This window comes from Danio rerio, chromosome 6 (genome assembly GCF_052040795.2).
Source record: "Danio rerio strain M-AB ecotype USA chromosome 6, GRCz13ab, whole genome shotgun sequence".
NCBI lineage: Eukaryota > Metazoa > Chordata > Actinopteri > Cypriniformes > Danionidae > Danio > Danio rerio.
In genome coordinates, this window is record NC_141026.1 from 38,775,244 (window position 1) to 38,793,412 (window position 18,169).

Here is an 18,169-nt window from a genome sequence, read left to right on the forward strand (position 1 = left end):
CTTTACTTTTGTACCATCGCATATTCATTTCCTCAGTGCCAAAGTCATGACATTTTGTTCAGTGTCATTAGAATGACATTTGCTCTATTTAAACACACTTCCTCTCAGCATAAACAAATAAGCCAGCTTTAGTTTCCCCTCCTACACACACCAGACAGTCTCGATTCACTTCAGCAACTCTAAAAATACTCCCAGACGTGCCTGCACACACACTTGTACACTCACCCTGGACGAAAGAGGGTTAAGAGTGCAACATGGGTCACACACACACACACAGCCTTTCTGTATCTCCACACCGGTGCTAGTGCCAAGGGCAAAACACCACCCCTTCAAACACACACATATACCGTGGCCGGCATAAATGAGTACACCCTCACATTTAAATGAATACTTTCTGTGGGATCCTGTACAATGAGATACTTGTGCAATTCTAGTCCATACCAAATTCAAATTGTAAACTATTCTTACAAAATAATTTAAGATCAGGGAAAAGAAATGAAAAAATAAAAGGGGGGCTAATCATTTTGGAGGTTTAATAGTTCTGATTTCAACTATATTTCAAATAATTGTCAATAATTGCTTTTAGCATTTCTTTTCATCAATTAATTCTTAAAAAGTAAAGTGTATTCACAAAATTATGAAACAGAAAAAGGTCCTCAACACTAAATATTATTGATTGAGGACCAGTAATGATTGATCATAGTAGAACAACAAATTATCAGATCAGATTTTGATTTTTGATTTCCATGTAACACTAGTTGTTTCCATCCAAAGATGCGAAATAATTCTTAGTTTGCATAAATGACGTGTGAATAAAGCAGCGTTTTCATCCAATAAGTCAAAGAGAACAAATTGTCACTTCCTAAATAACTGGCGCCAAATGTCAAAAGTAAAAATATAATGTGAATCTTTTCTTTATTTAATAAATGACTTGCACCTCAGAAGACAAATGCTGACACGAAATGGCGTCCACTCACACACATTTTTACCATCACATGATCTCTTATAACAAAATCACATGATGTTAATTTTAATGCACATATTGGAATTTGTACAGTAATAGTGTTTTCTTCGCATCTTTTCTTATCGAATTAAAAGTTTATTCTACTCAGTTATGTGCATATATTTTGTTTGCACATTTTTAAAATCGATGCGCATCTTGGAGTTTCCATCAACCAATTTTTTTATGCGCACATCCAAAAAATATGTGGATGGAAACATAGCTAATGAAACTGAATGAATTGTGACCACTGAATAGTGACACTTTTTTCATATTGTAACTTTTTACAATTTTTGGTCTATCAAATTACCAGCAAATAAAGGAGCTGCCATTTAATGAAAGGTTAATTGTCTAATAAGGAACTTATTGACTCAAGTTCGTGTAAGCTACAATTAACATCAAATGGGAGTTTTGAAGGGCAACACCAAAAAGTTACACTGTTTAGGATCCCAATTTAACCCATATTTGTGCTACAAACCATATATGTACAATTGGATTTTAACACTGTAACCCCAGATGGTGTAAGAAGGGCACCAGATATTCAACACCTCACAATTTGCTGTGTATTATTGCTCAGATAAATGCAGCCTTGGTGAGCACCTTAGGCTTGTTTTCGTCCATTCATTAATTTTCCTTTGGCTTAGTCCATTTATTCATCAGGGGTTGCCACAGCAGAATGAACCGCCAACTTATCCAGCATACATTTTACACAGCGGATGCCTTTTTAGCTGAAATCCAGTACTAAGAAACACCCAAATACACTCATTCACACACACTGAATACGGCCAGTTTAGTTTATTCAATTGAACTGTACCGCATGTCTTTGGACTGTGGGGGAAACCAGAGGAGAACACAGGGAGAACATGCAAACTCCACAAAGAAATGCCAACTGGCCTAGCCAGGACTCAAACCAGCGACCTTCTTGCTGTGAGGTGACAGTGCTAACCACTGAGCCACCGTGCCGCCCCAGGCTTGTTTTCAAAACATTAAAAAAATATTGCTTATCCAAGACTCTTGACCATCAGTGTATTTTGTTCATATTTTCTGAGACTTGGGTAAAAACGTCTTTTAAAAAAAGGAACTCATTTACTTAGAACACTGTACACACACACACACACACACACACACACACACACACACACACACACATACACACACACAGTGTCCTCCGGCAGGCTGTGCTTCAGCTCTGGCTCAGGCCCCAGCGGCCACAGGCTGAGGAATGTGTGAGAGCCATGTGTCAAATCCCCAGACTGTGGGAAAGTGCTGCTCTCTGCTGAACTCTCCCTCCTCCTCCTCCTCCTTCTCTCTCTCTCTCTCTCTCTCTCTCTCTCTCTCTCTCTCTCTCTCTCTCTCTCCTCTGGCACTCTCCCGGCGCCCGCTCTGCCCCACGTCGGCCGCACACAGGAAATGGAGGGGGCTGCCAAAAGCGCGTCGCCTGGAACTATGACTTCCGAAGAACGTTTTCACGCCAATAACCCTCCTCCCTGAACCCTCCACTTCCCTCCCTCCCCTCCTCTCCTCTCTCCACCCTCCTACTCAGGCTGCTGATGGGGACATGACGCGGGCCCACTAAAGAGTAGAGCTGAGTTTCTACATCGCATTTCCTTCACAGAAGTGTGTTTCTGTTTTTTATGTGCTATTGAAGGTAAATAAACACTCAAAATAATCTTTTTAACTACCAGAATCTTGGTCAATGCAACGTTTTATTTATTTGCTTTTTTTACTTACATATAAGCATAATATAGGTAAAATTGACAGGTTTATGGTGGCGCAGTGGGTAACGCTGTCACCTCACAGCAAGAAGGTCGCTGGTTCGAGCCTCTGGCTGAATCAATTGGCATTTCTGTGTGGAGTTTGCATGTTCTCCCCATTTTGGCATGGGTCTCCGGATGTTCCGGTTTCCCTCACAGTCCAAAGACAAGTGGTATAGGTGAATTGGGTAGGCTAAATTATCCGTAGTGTATTGTGTGAATAAGTGTGTAGGGGTGTTTCCCAGTGATGGGCTGCAGCTGGAAAAGCATCCACTGCGTAAAACAAAACATATGCTGGTTGAGGTGGTGGTTCATTCCACTGTTGCGACCCATGATTAATAAAATGACTAAGTCGAAAAGAAAATGAATGAAGGACAGGTTTAAGTTCTGTGTGCTTGCTTTATGTATTTATTGACTGCTGTTTGATTTCTCTGTGACCATTTTCAATGGCTTATTGGCTTATTTATTATAATTGATTGATTGATTTTACTTTATGCCCATGTATAAAGAATTATATACACACATTTACATATTTTAAGTAAGTCAGCTGAGCTGTCTGCAAACAATTATATATATATATATATATATATATATATATATATATATATATATATATATATATATATATATATATATATATATAATTTGCTTAAAATATATATTTATCTCGACTTGACCTTGACTTTTATTATTTGTTTGAAAGAGTTATAAAAGATGTAATACATGCTATTTCATGGATATTTGATTTGTGGGATTAAGTGATATTTATTTTTATTTTTTTTTGTTTTCTTTTAGGTCTTTATTTATTTATTTATTTATTTATTGCATTTCTGTAATTGACAGTTTGAATCTGCATCACAAGTGTGACTTGACATCAACACAAAACAATATACAGAAAACAATAACATAATCAATAACTTTATTTTAACTGCACCCCTAGCAGCCACACAACATCATAAGACGTTAATATTAGGTTAGATTTAGGTCACGAAGTCAGGTGACCAAAATTAAATGTCTAGCCAGTGTCTAAGGACAACGTTATTTGGATGTCCAATAACGATGTCAAATTACATTGATATTTGGTTGATTTTAGGTTGTGTTGGAAAGTGACCAAAATCCAACGTCTGATAGATGTCATGGTAGTAACGTCCGCACAACGTCAAGCTGTAGCATGATTAAACGTTGATATTTGCTTGATTTTAGGTTGGACGTTGGACATTGACGTCGGCCTGGCGTTGGGTTCTGACGTCAACCTGATTTTCATTTCCAAACAAAATCCAACGTCCCCACTACGTTGGGGTACAATGTCAATATGACATTATGTTGACGTTCTGTGCCGGCAGAGATGTATCACATGTATCAAAGTGCTGTTTATCAATATTAAGGACAATAGAATCTGCAAAGATCTCATTGTATGTAAAGTCTCGTCACAGAAAACTGACAAAAGGTTACAGATGTTCAAGAAACATCTTATAACAAGGCCTTATAACTGCTGACAAACACAACAAATGAACAAGGAGAGCATTTGCCTTTCCCTTATATAGAAATCTTTCTAAAAATATCACCTTACACCTGCCACGGACCGGCCAGACACCCACTACAAACTCTCCCATATGAATACAACACACACACACATTTTAAAGCTAATGATATCAACAGCCGCTGCTCATGTAGAGGAACTCCTAATGATTCTTCCCGTGTGTGTAGAGGTCACAGGTCAAAAATAAAGGGGCCATTTTAAAACACAGAGCTTTTACCTCATGCACACTACTCTGGAGATTTCGAACATTGAAAACTGAGACTTGGAATAGGGGCTTTAAAATAGGGTTGCGTTTCAACATAAATGGAGCAAAATACTGACTTAAGTACTGAAAATGATTGTGTTTCCATCTCTGATTGGTAAAGATTTATTTCATTTTTGTGAAGTGAGCTCAAGCTCAAAGAAACAGAGGAGGCAGAAAGCATAATATGTAGAATTTATTTGTTACCACAATATTTCTTTATTAATTACACACAAATAACAGTATTAGTATCGAAAGTATATAATAGAAAGAAAAACTGTACCTTTATTTTATTTAAAAATAATGGTTCGAAATCTGTCACTGATGTCCATTCAAAAAAATGATCACTGCTGCTTGTTCAAACCTGTTGAAAATGAGCTGAAACAACACAACTCTTGTAATTACTTTGCCCGATTTCTTTATTTTATGTTCAGTCCACTAAAAATTTGTAAACCATTAAGTTAATTTAAGCGTTTTGTATTGTGACAACTTCCTGGTTAGGGGATTATAGTTCCCAGCATGCTTTGCGTGAAATTAAATTAAGAGAGGGAAATGTTGAAAATAAAAGCAATCTTAGGTGTTCAAAGTTAACAGAAAGACTTGTTAGAGTTTAATCTTCACTTTATTTGAAGATTTAGAAGAGTTTCATGTAAAGCTTTGAGTTTTGGGATTACCACTTTGCAGAAGCACCCATGCTTTGGATGTTGGCAGCTTAATTAGCAAATATGAAGTTTGTTGATTTGCTCAGTGAGCAATAATTGTCCTAAAATGAGTTCTGAGATCAGTCTCAATCAAGTATATATGTAAATCATGAAATACGCTTAAAAATGACTCTTTTAGTTAATTTAGGATAACGTTAAATAAAAAAATAAGAGACTTGTACATAATATACATACATTGTATTATTAGACCTTTGAGTTTAAGTTAAATAATGAATTAATCTAGATTAAAATGGCTCATTTGAATTCTGCAAAAAGCATTCAGAATATGTGTGCTACCCAAATAATAAATCTTTGAGGACAGGTTTTTCAGGCCAGGTGATGCACCAGGGGCTCATCTCCTGTTTCCAAACTGCATCACAAACTGCTTGAGAAACTGTTCTACTATGATAATTAGTGATGAAAATAAATTCAATAAATGTTCAATAAGATGTACTTGTGTTTACTAACTGTTTATTCAGCTAAACCTGAATTTTGAACTGCAGGCCTACATAAGCTTCAAACAGCAATTTTTGATTATCTTAATCTGACTAAAGTCATAATTGAACTAATCAAATATGAAATTAAGACGTGGAGTATGCATATATTAATGGCATTATTGAAGTAAACACTGCCATCAAACTATTACTGTTAGGTACTTTTCGCCATATTTTCCGACAAGATTCACACACAAAAATACACACACAAACACACATCGTGAAATGCGGAAGTTTTTTTCTTTCCATTTGGTGTGCATTATTAAATTCCGTAACACTCTCAACAGTCCTTACTCCGTATTTGTGTCTAATACCCCAGTTTGTCACGGCAGGATAAATTAAAATGTTCATTAGTTAAAGTGAAACTGCCGAACTGCAGTTAAAATCAGGCATCCAGCTGATTTAATTCAGAAGGCAAATTTTTTGTCAGACGGCTTACTGGTCAGGTATACATCCACGCTAAAATATTAAGGTAAAAGTCACCATAGCTTGTGTAGAATAGACCCAGCTCCCAACCCAACTATGAGAATAGACTAACGGCGATATTTTTTTGTCACGCGATAAGAGTCTCGCGTTAACGCCGATAACGGCCCACCACAAATTGAAACTTTTATTTGATAGAATCATGTTGGACCAACTCAATTTTATTTAAATATGTAAATAGTTTGTTTAGTTGGAGCTAAACACATGTGTTGGATAGAAATCCTGCTCTCAATTAAATTGAGCTCATCCAATGAGTTATTTTTTTGAGTGTGGTAGCTTTTTATATTGGTACATTAGAGATACATATTATAACTCAGAATTAAAGTGATGCACTTTTTTCTTTTTTAGTTACCAATGTTTCTTTAAAATACTAAAATGGGCCCTATAGGTAAAAATGTGTACCACCCCATAAGAGCTTTTATATCTTTATTTCTGATAGTTTCAAACAAAGTCGTATTATCAGTATGACCAATAATTGAGTATTTTAAGATGTCTCTGCATTGCTGTATTTACATTTTTGTACTGTTGCTTAGATTTTCTGAATTTTATGTTGTTATTTTCTGACCACATATATCATTTAAAGGATTTACTGCCAATGTAAATGTGTTTTTCCCCTCTAAGCACAACGTAGCAGTAAAATTCCATTGGAATTTATGTTTTATTTAATAATTGTATATAGGCTGCACTATTATACTAGAATTGTATCTACTTTTAACTTCTGGCAGCTTTTTTCCATCTTGTAGTGTGCATGAAGTATTTTTCTAATACCTAGAGAATTCTCCAGAATGGACAATGATCATTTTTATTTAAAAAATGCCTTGGTAAAATGAAATACGTAACCTCTTTGGCAAAGAAATTTAAGCAACAGTGACAATCGCTCACTCAAAAATGCTATTAACTAACATCTTAGTCATTTCCAAACATTCATTTGTTTGTTTCTTTGTTTGTTGTTAGGGCCTGTGGTTCATTTGTAAATGAGCAGAGGTGCATGAGTATCATCAGTTTTGGATGGACAGCCGTGATAGTGAAGTGTTCTGGAACACATCCACCTTCCTGTTTGGCAGGGTAGCATTTCAAAGGCTGGTGAATTGGCACAATAAGAATCAGTTCTCTGTGTAACATTTAAACACAGTCACAGCAGTCTAACATCACTCACTGAACCTCAAATTCCCACTGTTTAGTCCAACACTACTCTTTATTGTGGAAAAACTTAAAAACTTACCTCAGATTATTTCAAGGGCCAGTGCCCACAGTTAGTAGAATAGTTGACCCAAATTATAAATTCTGTCATCATACCCACTGTCCACTTGTTCTGAAGCTGTAAACGTTTCTTTATTCTGTTGAACATGTTATTAACCAATGACTTCCACAGTATTTTTTTTCAGCTATGGAGATGGCATGTGAGTAATCCAGTTTATATAAAAGCAGATTTCCAATCTCAACCTTTGTCAACTCAGAGTTTCTCACTAAGTAGCAGGGTTATGCTTTAAAAATCAAGCTGGTCACATTCAATTGGCATTGAGTCCAGCTAAAGTTGATCTGCATGTTGGAAGTCCTGTTTCTGCAGAGTGATAGAAGGGGGATTTGTGATCCAAAACAGAACAGCTGTCCTGACCTCAAGAACACACAATACAAATGTTTCTGATAGTTTCTGGCTTTTTGCAGTAAAGCCACTAAATGCAGACCTGGTGAGCCATGTGGAAACCAAGAGTCTTGTGTACAAACAAACAGCACTCCTGGTGGATGACATTCAAGTAGGCTTCAATATTCTGTAAAGATGTCTTTTTATTTTTTATTTTATGCCATTATGATATATTCACAGTTGTACAATGTTTCTATGTGGTATTTACTCTCACTGGCCACTTTTATTAGGTACACCTTAATACCGGGTTGGACCCCCTTTTGCCTTCAGAACTGCGTTAATCCTTTATGGCATAGATATGACATGGTGCATTATCCTGATTGAAGTAGCCATTAGAAGATGGGTAGACTGTAGTCATAAAGGGATGGACATGGTCAGCAACAATACTCAGGTAGGCTGTGGCGTTGACCTGATGCTTAATTGATATAATGGGCCCAAAGTGTGCCAGGAAAATATCCTCCACACCATTACACCACCACCAGCAGCCTACCCTTTTGATACAAGACAGGATAAATCCATACTTTCATGTTGTTGAAGCCAAATTCTGACCCTACCATCCGAATGAAGCAGCAGAAATCGAGACCAGGCTACCTATTTCCAATCTTCTATTGGTAAGCCTGTGCAAATTGTAGCCTCCGTTTCCTGTTCTTAGCTGACGGGAGTGACACCCAATGTAGTCTTCTGCTGCTGTGGCCCATTTGCCTCAAAGTTTGATGTGTAGTGCTTTCAAAGATGATCTTCTGCATGTCTCGGGTTGTAACGAGTGGTTATTTAAGTTACTGTTGCCTTTCTATCAGCTCAAACCAGTCTAGCCATTCTCCTCTGACCTCTGGCATCAACAAAGCATTGGCACCCACAGATCTACTGCTCACAGGATATTTTCTGTATTTCTAACCATTCTCTTTAAATCCTAGAGATGGTTGTGCGTGAAAATCCCATTAGCTCAGCAGTTTCTGAAATACTCAGACCAGCCCGTCTGGCACCAACAACCACGTTCAAAGTCACTTAAATCACCTTTCTTCCCGATTCTGGTGCTCAGATCAAACTGCAGCAAATTGTCTTGACCATGTCTACATGCCTAAAGACAATGAGGTGCTGCCATGTGAATGGCTGATTAGAAATTTGCGTTAACGAACAGTTGAACAGGCGTTCCTAATAAACTGGTGAGTATAATTTAATGCAAATAAAATTAGATTTGTATATAAATAATAATAGCAATGTCAAGAATAAACTTTTTCAGTGTAAATAACTATTATTATATAATAACAATCCTGAAAGGAACTGTTGGCCTAATTAGTAACTAATTCTAAAATATGTGAACTTTTAAAATTACTAACACATGATATTTTAAATGTGCACATATTTACAATTATTGGTATTTCAAATGTTTTGCAATGTCTAATCATGCAATTTTGTGCTGGAATTTAAGCTTTGCTTCTGTGAACCTTAAACCCCGCGCCTTCCTTTGATTGACTATCTCGGTCATGAGTGATTAGGACTCTCAAGGCCCTAATATACAGTAGTCAACATTAGAAGTGAATCGAAACATTTCCTGTAAGTTGTTCTAAAACTACTGAACAACAGTCATGCTTGAAGAATATTTTTAAAAAACATTTTTGATCCACTTTGTTGACTACGGTAGTTCACAGTAAAGGCTGATTTATACTTCTGCATCAAACGCACCCGTATGCTACGGCGCTGACGCATAGCCCTTCGCCGTGGCCGTCGGCATCACTGACGTGCACCTCTCAAAAAATGTAACTACACGTTGCAACGACGCGTAGCGCAAGCTCTGTGATTGGTCGGCTTGGTAGCACTGACAAGTCTGGGCGGGACCGAGAGCCGCGGCAATGGTGCGAGCCTGATGGAGCAATTGTTTACAAGTGCGGAGTGCCGTGAAGGAGCTCCTGATGGAAAGTTTTGTTTTGTGTTTACCTCATTGTTAAAGTTGTTGCACGTCCGCCGGTTCCAGACTCAAAATGAGCGAGTTTGAGCCCCTTGTACATCCCGGAAGTGTTCAGGAAAAGCAAAACAGCAGTGAAGAAACTCCCCACAGAGGAACATTTACACCTCACTGCCAACTAGCGTTTCGGAAGTGTTAATGCAGACCAACAGAGGCAGCGCGCAGAAGTATAAATGCACAGCTACAGGCGTTGCATGCGCTGTGGGTCACGCCGGTCACTTGACGCAGAAGTATAAACTAGGCTTAAATCGAAAACCAACATGTGATGTAATTTCAAACAAAATCAGGCCCAAACAAAGTTGGAAACAGCTTACCAAAACTGTAGAACTTCTGGATAAGTTTGCTTTAACTGGTAGACGTCAGATGTCCACACTTACAGTAAGCATTGTAGTTGAAATGTACAGATGTAAGCAGAAACTGCAATGAACAGTTACATTGTTAATATTTTTTCCAGTTATGTAATGTATATGTAATGTAATGTTATGTAATGCAACGTCTGTCCTGAAATGTCATGAAATTCTCAATGACCTCACAATTGGGCAGTGTATGTATGAACAATATGGCACAGCCTGTAGTGAATGACAATCAGCTGATGTGCTGCCAGTGTAACTGCCCATGTTCTAACCTCTGCGCTTAGTTACCTGTTGTGAACCTCCGCTCCGAGCTGCCATCTGCTGTGCTGAGCCAACGCCAGCAATAGAGCCAGTGAATGGAGGAACGGTGAAGGGGTAATTTTGGGGCAGGCTGAGGCACAGCGTGGTCTCTTTCCTTGCGCCCGGGAAGTTGAATAACCACCATATGCCCCACATTGGCCTGGCATTCTCCCATCAACTCTGGCCTCAGAGCGGCGTGCCAGCTTTCAGCCACTTTTCCCACACTCTACCCCAGGAGAAAGGCCAGTGGGCTTTCCCATAGGTCGCCCGCCTGGTCTGCCACTAGCCACCTCCTCACCCCCAGCCTCCTGGCGTAATCCTCCTTGGCACCCACGACCAGGCTCAATTCAATCCCAATGACTGGCTCACAAAAAAGGCCGGGCTGGGCCGGAGACATGGGACCAGGCGCCTGTGTATTGAACCCTCTGTGGCCCGAATGCTTGCGCCCGTCATACAATGGGTGAAAAAAAGGAGGAATGAAACGCTTGTCTGTCGCCGTCAGCCTTCAGTTGGTGAGACCTGCTAAAGATACAATGTGAGAGCGAGCGTGTGTGTCTGCCCGCTGACAGCTTTTCTGAAGCGCTGTGTCATCCGTGAGGAGACACGCTGGCGGAGCACGAGCTGCCCCCTCTTTCACACACACACACATACACGCACACACACACATCTTCCCTCAGGATGGTAGCTGTAAAATGCCACTTTTAACTACATGGTGACACCAGTTTCTAATTGATGAGTAAATGGAAATTGGAAATGTTTTTCCTTGATTACACCAAATCAAATTTGAATCAAACCATTTAAATGATGCAGGATTTAAAATATTTCTATCTATTACAACAGTTAGAAAGACAAATTATTAGAATTTAATTGATTTTAATTGTATAAAACAAAAACTTTAAATTAGTTTTTATGTGTGAAAGGAGGATAGATGCCCCATTTTTCCTGGGACAGTCCTATATTTCAGCTCTACTCTTAATGTGCCGACTTTATCAAAAAATAAATGCTAAATCCTGCACTATACAGAATCATGCCCGTAAAAATATAGAATAAATAAAAGAATAAATAAAATCTAACATGGAAGAAATTTTCCTTAGTTATAGCCAGATAAAAAGGATGCAGGTAGAAAAGGTATATGGAAAAAACAGTGCAACTTCCTGAAATGTATTGCACCTCAGTAGTTCATCCAAAAAAATATACATTTTGTCATTATTTACTCACCCTTCATTTGTTCCAAATCTGTTTGAGTTTATTACTTCTGATAACAAACAAATATCTTCTTCGAGAAAGGTGAAAACCTATAACCATTGACTTCCTTAGTATCAGTTTTTCTTACTGTAGAAGTCAATGATTATAGAGGTTTTCAGCTTTCTTCAAAATATTTTCTTTAGTGTTCAACGAAAGAAAGAAACTCATAAAGGTTTATAACTACTTGCAAAAATATTCATTTTGAGAACTATCTCTTAACATAATCACTGAATCAGTGTTTTTACCTTGAAATGACCTCATCTTAAAACATCTTATTAACAATGTCATGTAACTCATTAAGTTTACCTTAGGCATAACCAGTCAGTATAGAAAGCTCAGTTTGCAGGAAAATAATAATATTAAAATTTAATTGCTTGCTGTAATCTTTAATGAGGCGACCAACTAACCAAATAAACCAACTGGACCGACATTAACCAAAGATCCGATAAAGCCCAACTGCCAACTGTCAACTTAATGGGCCCCTGCCCTAAAATATTGTACCATCACTTGGCTTTTTTTTTTAAACTTATTTTGCCCTCAAACTAAGTATGCTGGCGTCTTTATAGCTCGACATCACGAATGTATTGTAATGACATCCAATGCAGTACAGAGTTTGTTGTTAGAAAGTTATATTGATTACATTTTATATATATGTTATTTACATAAAGCTTTCAACATATTAAAACAGCTTGTCACCCAGTGATAAGCACAGTTATTTGACAAAATTAACGTTAAAGTGAGTGCCGTTTGTCTGACTTGTCTATTTGTGATGTTACCATCCCAATGGATATTGGACAAGACGAAATGGCCAAGCATCCAGTCTGAAATTTACAACTATCTCATTGAAACTCCAAGTGATTTTACAAGAGAGAAGTTAAAGGCCTACAAGTCTTTGGATGCAACAATTTTGTTCTGTGTGGTCATGTGCAAGAAATAATGGTCCATGATTACCAGATTCAAAACTACATAGTATTAAAAACAGAGGTTCTGCATAGCCAAAGACAAGGAAAGAAGATGGAACTGTACAAGGCCTGGGTAATCATCAACAAGCAAAACAACTGCATTCTGACAGCGAACTGCACCTATATGGCAGGGTATGTGAACGTACATCTTTACATTTCTTTCTAAGCATTCAGTGTCTGCAGTTTAATTTACCATATTTAACTGTTTTTGCTGAAATCATTGCTGCAATCAAAAACGAGTGTGTATGATTCAGCAAAACATGTGTATAATAAAGCATAGCGTGAACTTACTTGATATAAAATGAGAACTTCAGAGTCAAGCATTTTTATTTAGGTCCTCACTCCATTCAGCTCTTATGATGGCTATTAGTCAAAGACGTCTGCGGTTGGCATTAACAGCAGTGTGGTGTACGGAAAAATTTAAGTTTTCTTTTTCGAATTCAAGTTTGGCATCCTACCGCACAACATTTTTTGCAACTGGAATGCGAGGTTGAATCCGTGTCATGTAATGTGTGATGTAGATTGGTAATTCCCCTAAATGCACAGAGTGACCCGCCCACCCAATTTCCTAACCCCAACCGACAGTTTTAAAAAGCAATTCAAAAAAAGAAAAGTCCTTGCCTGATTTTTACCACGTTTTCAGATTTTACCACATTCTTACACTGTTATTTACTTATTTGTTTTATTTTTTGGCTTCTGTTTTGGTCTTACCTGCTTTCTGGAACCATTCTTTGTTGGAATTGAACCCCATCTTCATGGTCAACTCCTCTCTGCATCATGTTCAATTGGCTTCATGACTCTGTCTCCTCTCCACCAATCAGCTGGTGTGTGGTGTGCGGTCTGGCGCAAAATGGCTGCCGTCGCGTCATCCAGGTGGATGCTGCACACTGGTGGTGGATGAAGAGATCCCCCCCATTGTGTAAAGCGCTTTGAGTGCCCAGAAAAGCGCTATATAAATGTAAGGAATTATTATTATTATTATTATTGTAGTGTGTTGATGTATATGGAAAGCTACTGGGCAAACTGGTAACCGTCCATATTGAGGTAGCGGTCAGATGGTAAGCATCAAAAAAGGAACGGCATTATACCTCCCTGTAGCATTTGTTTTAAAGACGATTTGCAGCCATATGTATTTCTGGCTACATAACTCGTGATCTCCAGAAACGTATAGGACTACATTTTCAGAATGAGCCTGTGTTGTTCATAAGAATTCGTACTCATTCATACAATTTAGTACAATTTGCTCATCCTCCAATGACCTTTTGGGTTTAGGGGTGGGGTTTGGTGTCACACCTCATTTTAGAAATCATACATTTTCATACGACTGTATTTCGTACAAAATTCTTACAAATTAGCTATTAATCTGACAAAACGTAAAATAGTCAACCCAGGCTCATTCTGAAAATGTAGTCCTGTGGACGATTTTGGAGGTATGTATGGCTGCAATTAATTTTTTTAAGCGAACGATACAAGGCGGCATGACGCCGTTCATTTTCGCACTTACTGGCTGACCGCTTATCTTCATGTGGTGGGCTTACCCGCTGCAACCAGTAGCTGTGTACATCGGAGGACTTGAGACGCAGAGAGGAGCTGACCACGATGACGATGATGACCGGGTTCGAATCCAGGGAAGAGCGGCTCCAGAAATCAGGTAAGACAAAAACAGAATTCAAAAATTAAAGTGAACAAGTTCATAACAGGGTGAGAATGTGGTAAAATACGAAAACATGGTAAAAATCATATAAGGGCTTTTCTTTTTTTGGACGGCTTTTGTAAATTGTTGGTTTGATCCAAATTGTTGGTTGGATCAACCGGTAAAATTGGTTGGGTTTAGGGAAGGAGGAGGGTGGGTCAGCCGATTGGCCGGTCGCCCAGTCAATCATTCAGTCAGTCAGACAGATGGTCTTTCGACATCGGCCTCTGGTGGGTTTACGTGAGAACAGCGCAGGCGCGAATGGCACTCGCGAGAGACATTTGAGATATAAAAAAGAGAGCACACAGCAGAACTGCGTGAATTAGCAAAAACAAAAACTGCAAAAATATGTACATCTCAGGAGGTATTTCGTTGTTTTCAGAAACGTTCACGGACTACGTTTTCAGAATGAGCCTGGGTTGAAAATAGTTATGTTTTCTCATGAGATCATGCTGTCCTGCCAGGTCCAAACTGGTTTAAAACACATTTCCTGAACCACACCTGAACCAGCAGACTTTCTTTCCAACTAAAAAAATAAAAGAATTGAACTCTTGTCACATGTCATTATATAAACATATGTCATTCAGGTTTAATTTCTCTAAATTCCTGAATTTATTTTTATTTACTGCTAAATTTATTGTCATAATAGTTTCTTTGCAATAATAACTCGCAAAGCATGTGCTACCGTGCAGAGCAAAATATTTTACTGATGCAAACCCATAAGAGAGACATGTTTATCCTGGGATGATTGTCATGGATAGTTTACCACCAATTAGACAATCAAGTTTGTCAATCAAGACAATCACAGAGATTACTGTCTGTAATTGCCAGTTCCTCAAAACATCCTGCCTTAAATGAACATATACTCTGACACACACACACACACACACACACACACCTACATAATCAGCGCAGAGAGATTAAACTAAAATGCACTATTATAGAAGAACTGACATGGCCTTTCAGTTCAGCTTGTTTCTGACAAATCTAAAGACCGTATCATTGTCTTTCAGATTACCTGTACAAATATGAGGAAACGGCGTGCTGTATGTCAGGTGCCACGGGCCAGTGTGTGTGGGACCAGTGGGAGTGGCAAGGCGCCAGGCTGCCCTTATCAGCCCCTACGGCCCAGTCACCGCTCCCGAGAGACGGCCGGGGAGGGAGCCAGGAGTCCCTTTGTTGTTTTCTCTGATCTACGACCGGCCTTTATGGCATGCTCTAGATCACTATCACTGTGGGAAAGACAGAAAGAAGGCCCTGGGAGGGTGTGCGTGTGTGTTTATGTGTGTGATCGACCGAACAACCTCTGCCTTTGACTCTCCGACAACTATCGCAGGGCCTGTCGCTGCTGATATTGCTCATAAAGAAGCCCTCGACCAGCTGCAGGGACGCGGGCGGATGATAAGAGTGAACTCTGACCTCTCGGTTCACCAGTCACACTAACAACACAGACATCAATGAAGTCATGAGGTATGTCAAGGCAATTACAGGCAATATATGACTTATAGTTATCTTGTCATCTGAGCTGCGAACATCATAGGATATTAAGTGCAAATAAATTTGGACAATTGGTCAACTGGATGAACACATCATTCCTCAAATAAAAATTATTTATCTGGTTTAATGTTAATATGTTGTGAAAATAAATGAATACATGTCTATAAAAGTATACCTCAACATTTTTTTTTTATTTGTCATTTACTCATCCTCATGCTGTTTCAGATGAACAGTCATTTACACAAAGAAAGACTGAGTCTTAAATGACTGTGCTGTTTTAACCCTCTATTTAGTATAATATGGACAAACTCAAACCCCTAAGCAGTTGTTTAATAGATGTCTAATAGACATACAAACATAGTCGTCTTGGCTAAAACAAGGCTAAACTTGGGCTGTCAGTGAAAATCTAATAGCTGTCTGACAATAGTCCAAAAATACCCTTGTCAACAAATAGACTGTTTAGACAGACGTCAATGTGTTCATTCCTGTCTATTAATTCTATTTGTGGACCATTGTGTTTGATATTCACTGACAGCCCAAATTTAGCCTTGTTTTAGCTTATTAAACAAAAAATAGAGTTAATGGGGTAAACTTTCAAATTGGGTTAACTCTCGTAATGTAGCTTGCATTGACATATTATTGATTTGCATATGAAACAGGTTTTTACTGTACACTGATTTTTGCAGGTTATCAGCATATTGGTATATAAACGTGTTTTAATTAGGGGTTGTATAGATTACCTTTGTTCGTTTTTTTTCAATGAAATTTCATGCATGAGCAGTGGAAGATGATTTTCATGCACATTTTGTCAGTAAAGGCAGTTGTGTATTTAGCAAGGACGTACAGTAGGTTTGCACTTGATAATGGTGTTGATAGGTGAAAAAAAAATATATATATATACATACATACATACATTACATTTTCACACCATCTCTAAATATTTAATTTTAAACAACTTTAAAAAATAACTGACAGACGGTGTCAGGCGTTTGTTCATGTTGCTTAGGGAACGGACGCACGCAGTACAGCGCATTCGGTGTACTTCAGATTAACACACATGATCGCGTTCATCAAATTTGTTTAAAGTAAGCGTTCTAAAGCGTATTTTGCAAGCAAGGATTCTGACACAGCAACATGAAGCAGATGCTTTTACAAAAGTTGCGTGTAAGGGGGAAACATGTCAAACTTAATGACACATTTGAGGGCTCATGGAATTAACTCAAAGGAGGAATGCACTGTTTCTGAAACCTTGTGACATCATCTGGCACTTTCAGTGAGTACATACATGGACACCAATGCTCCGATTTTAATATGATGAAGACAATACTCTGACTTTTAAGACCAGACTACCATTTAAACTGTGATTTTTGGTAACCTTAAAGGACCACAGACTTCAATTTCCATTAAAAAGGCACTCTTCCACTAGTCCTTATAGTTTGCATCAAATACCTGTTTGTCATTGGGCATGAAGGAAATGTTCCTGAATGAAAATGAAACTGCAGTTAAAGTTGAAAAACTAAAAATGAAACACCCGAAACTACATGAAACTCTGGAGAAAACATGGATTGCGTGGTGACACAATGACGTTAATCGATCTATGTACTATAACATGTGAGATGGGATCATGAAAAGAACATTCAAAAAGCAACTCATGTAAACACCTTAATCCAATTATTGTCTTATTCAGATTAAGGCAAACCATTAGATTACTGATAGCCATGTAAACATAGTCACAAGCCCCAACCCTAGAAAAAAGGAATTCAGTATTTTGATGAAAGCCTTTCCACAGGTTAGTAGTAAACTAAAGTAATTTCATTCAATGCAAATCTTAAATTCATGCTAACTAACAAATGATCAAAGGAAATATGTTAATGTAATTCAAATACATAAAATATGAATTGATGTTTACTTTCAACTTTAATTATATTGTTCTACTAAAATAATTTTGTCAAATAAAAGATTTTTCATTCACCATAATTTTGTCATCTACCATAATTTTGTGGCTAAAAAGTATCAGTTCAGGCACCGGTATCATTTTAAAAGTATAAATTTAGCCTTTGTATCGAAATAACCTCAAACGATAGTTATAAATGGTAATTTTTTTTTTACTATCCCATTAAAATGCTTTCCCCATTTAACTCAAAACTAGCCACTCAAAAAGGGGGAAATCATAAATCCAATCCCAATTCCACCTCTCAGTGCAGCCGAAAATAACCATTTGTTTTCTAATTGAATATTGACGATGTATTGAATCTGCCACTCGATCTTTGACCCCCTGATATCATCCATCTCAAAACTCTT

General features: G+C 38.1%; 1 long non-coding RNA gene across 5 annotated transcripts in view; it reads left to right on the forward strand.

Annotated features, from left to right (window-relative positions):
* LOC137490239 (uncharacterized) overlaps positions 1-16,747 on the forward strand; it is a 139,526-nt gene extending 122,779 nt beyond the window's left edge. For 2 of the 5 annotated variants that reach the window (XR_015493930.1, XR_015493932.1), the window contains one exon: positions 15,385-16,046. This is a non-coding gene — a long non-coding RNA (uncharacterized LOC137490239). Of the gene's footprint in view, positions 1-15,384; positions 16,193-16,414 lie in introns of those variants that run through there. The other 3 variants (XR_015493924.1, XR_015493926.1, XR_015493928.1) reach the window with 3 other exon arrangements.
* The last annotated feature ends 1,422 nt before the right edge of the window (positions 16,748-18,169 follow it).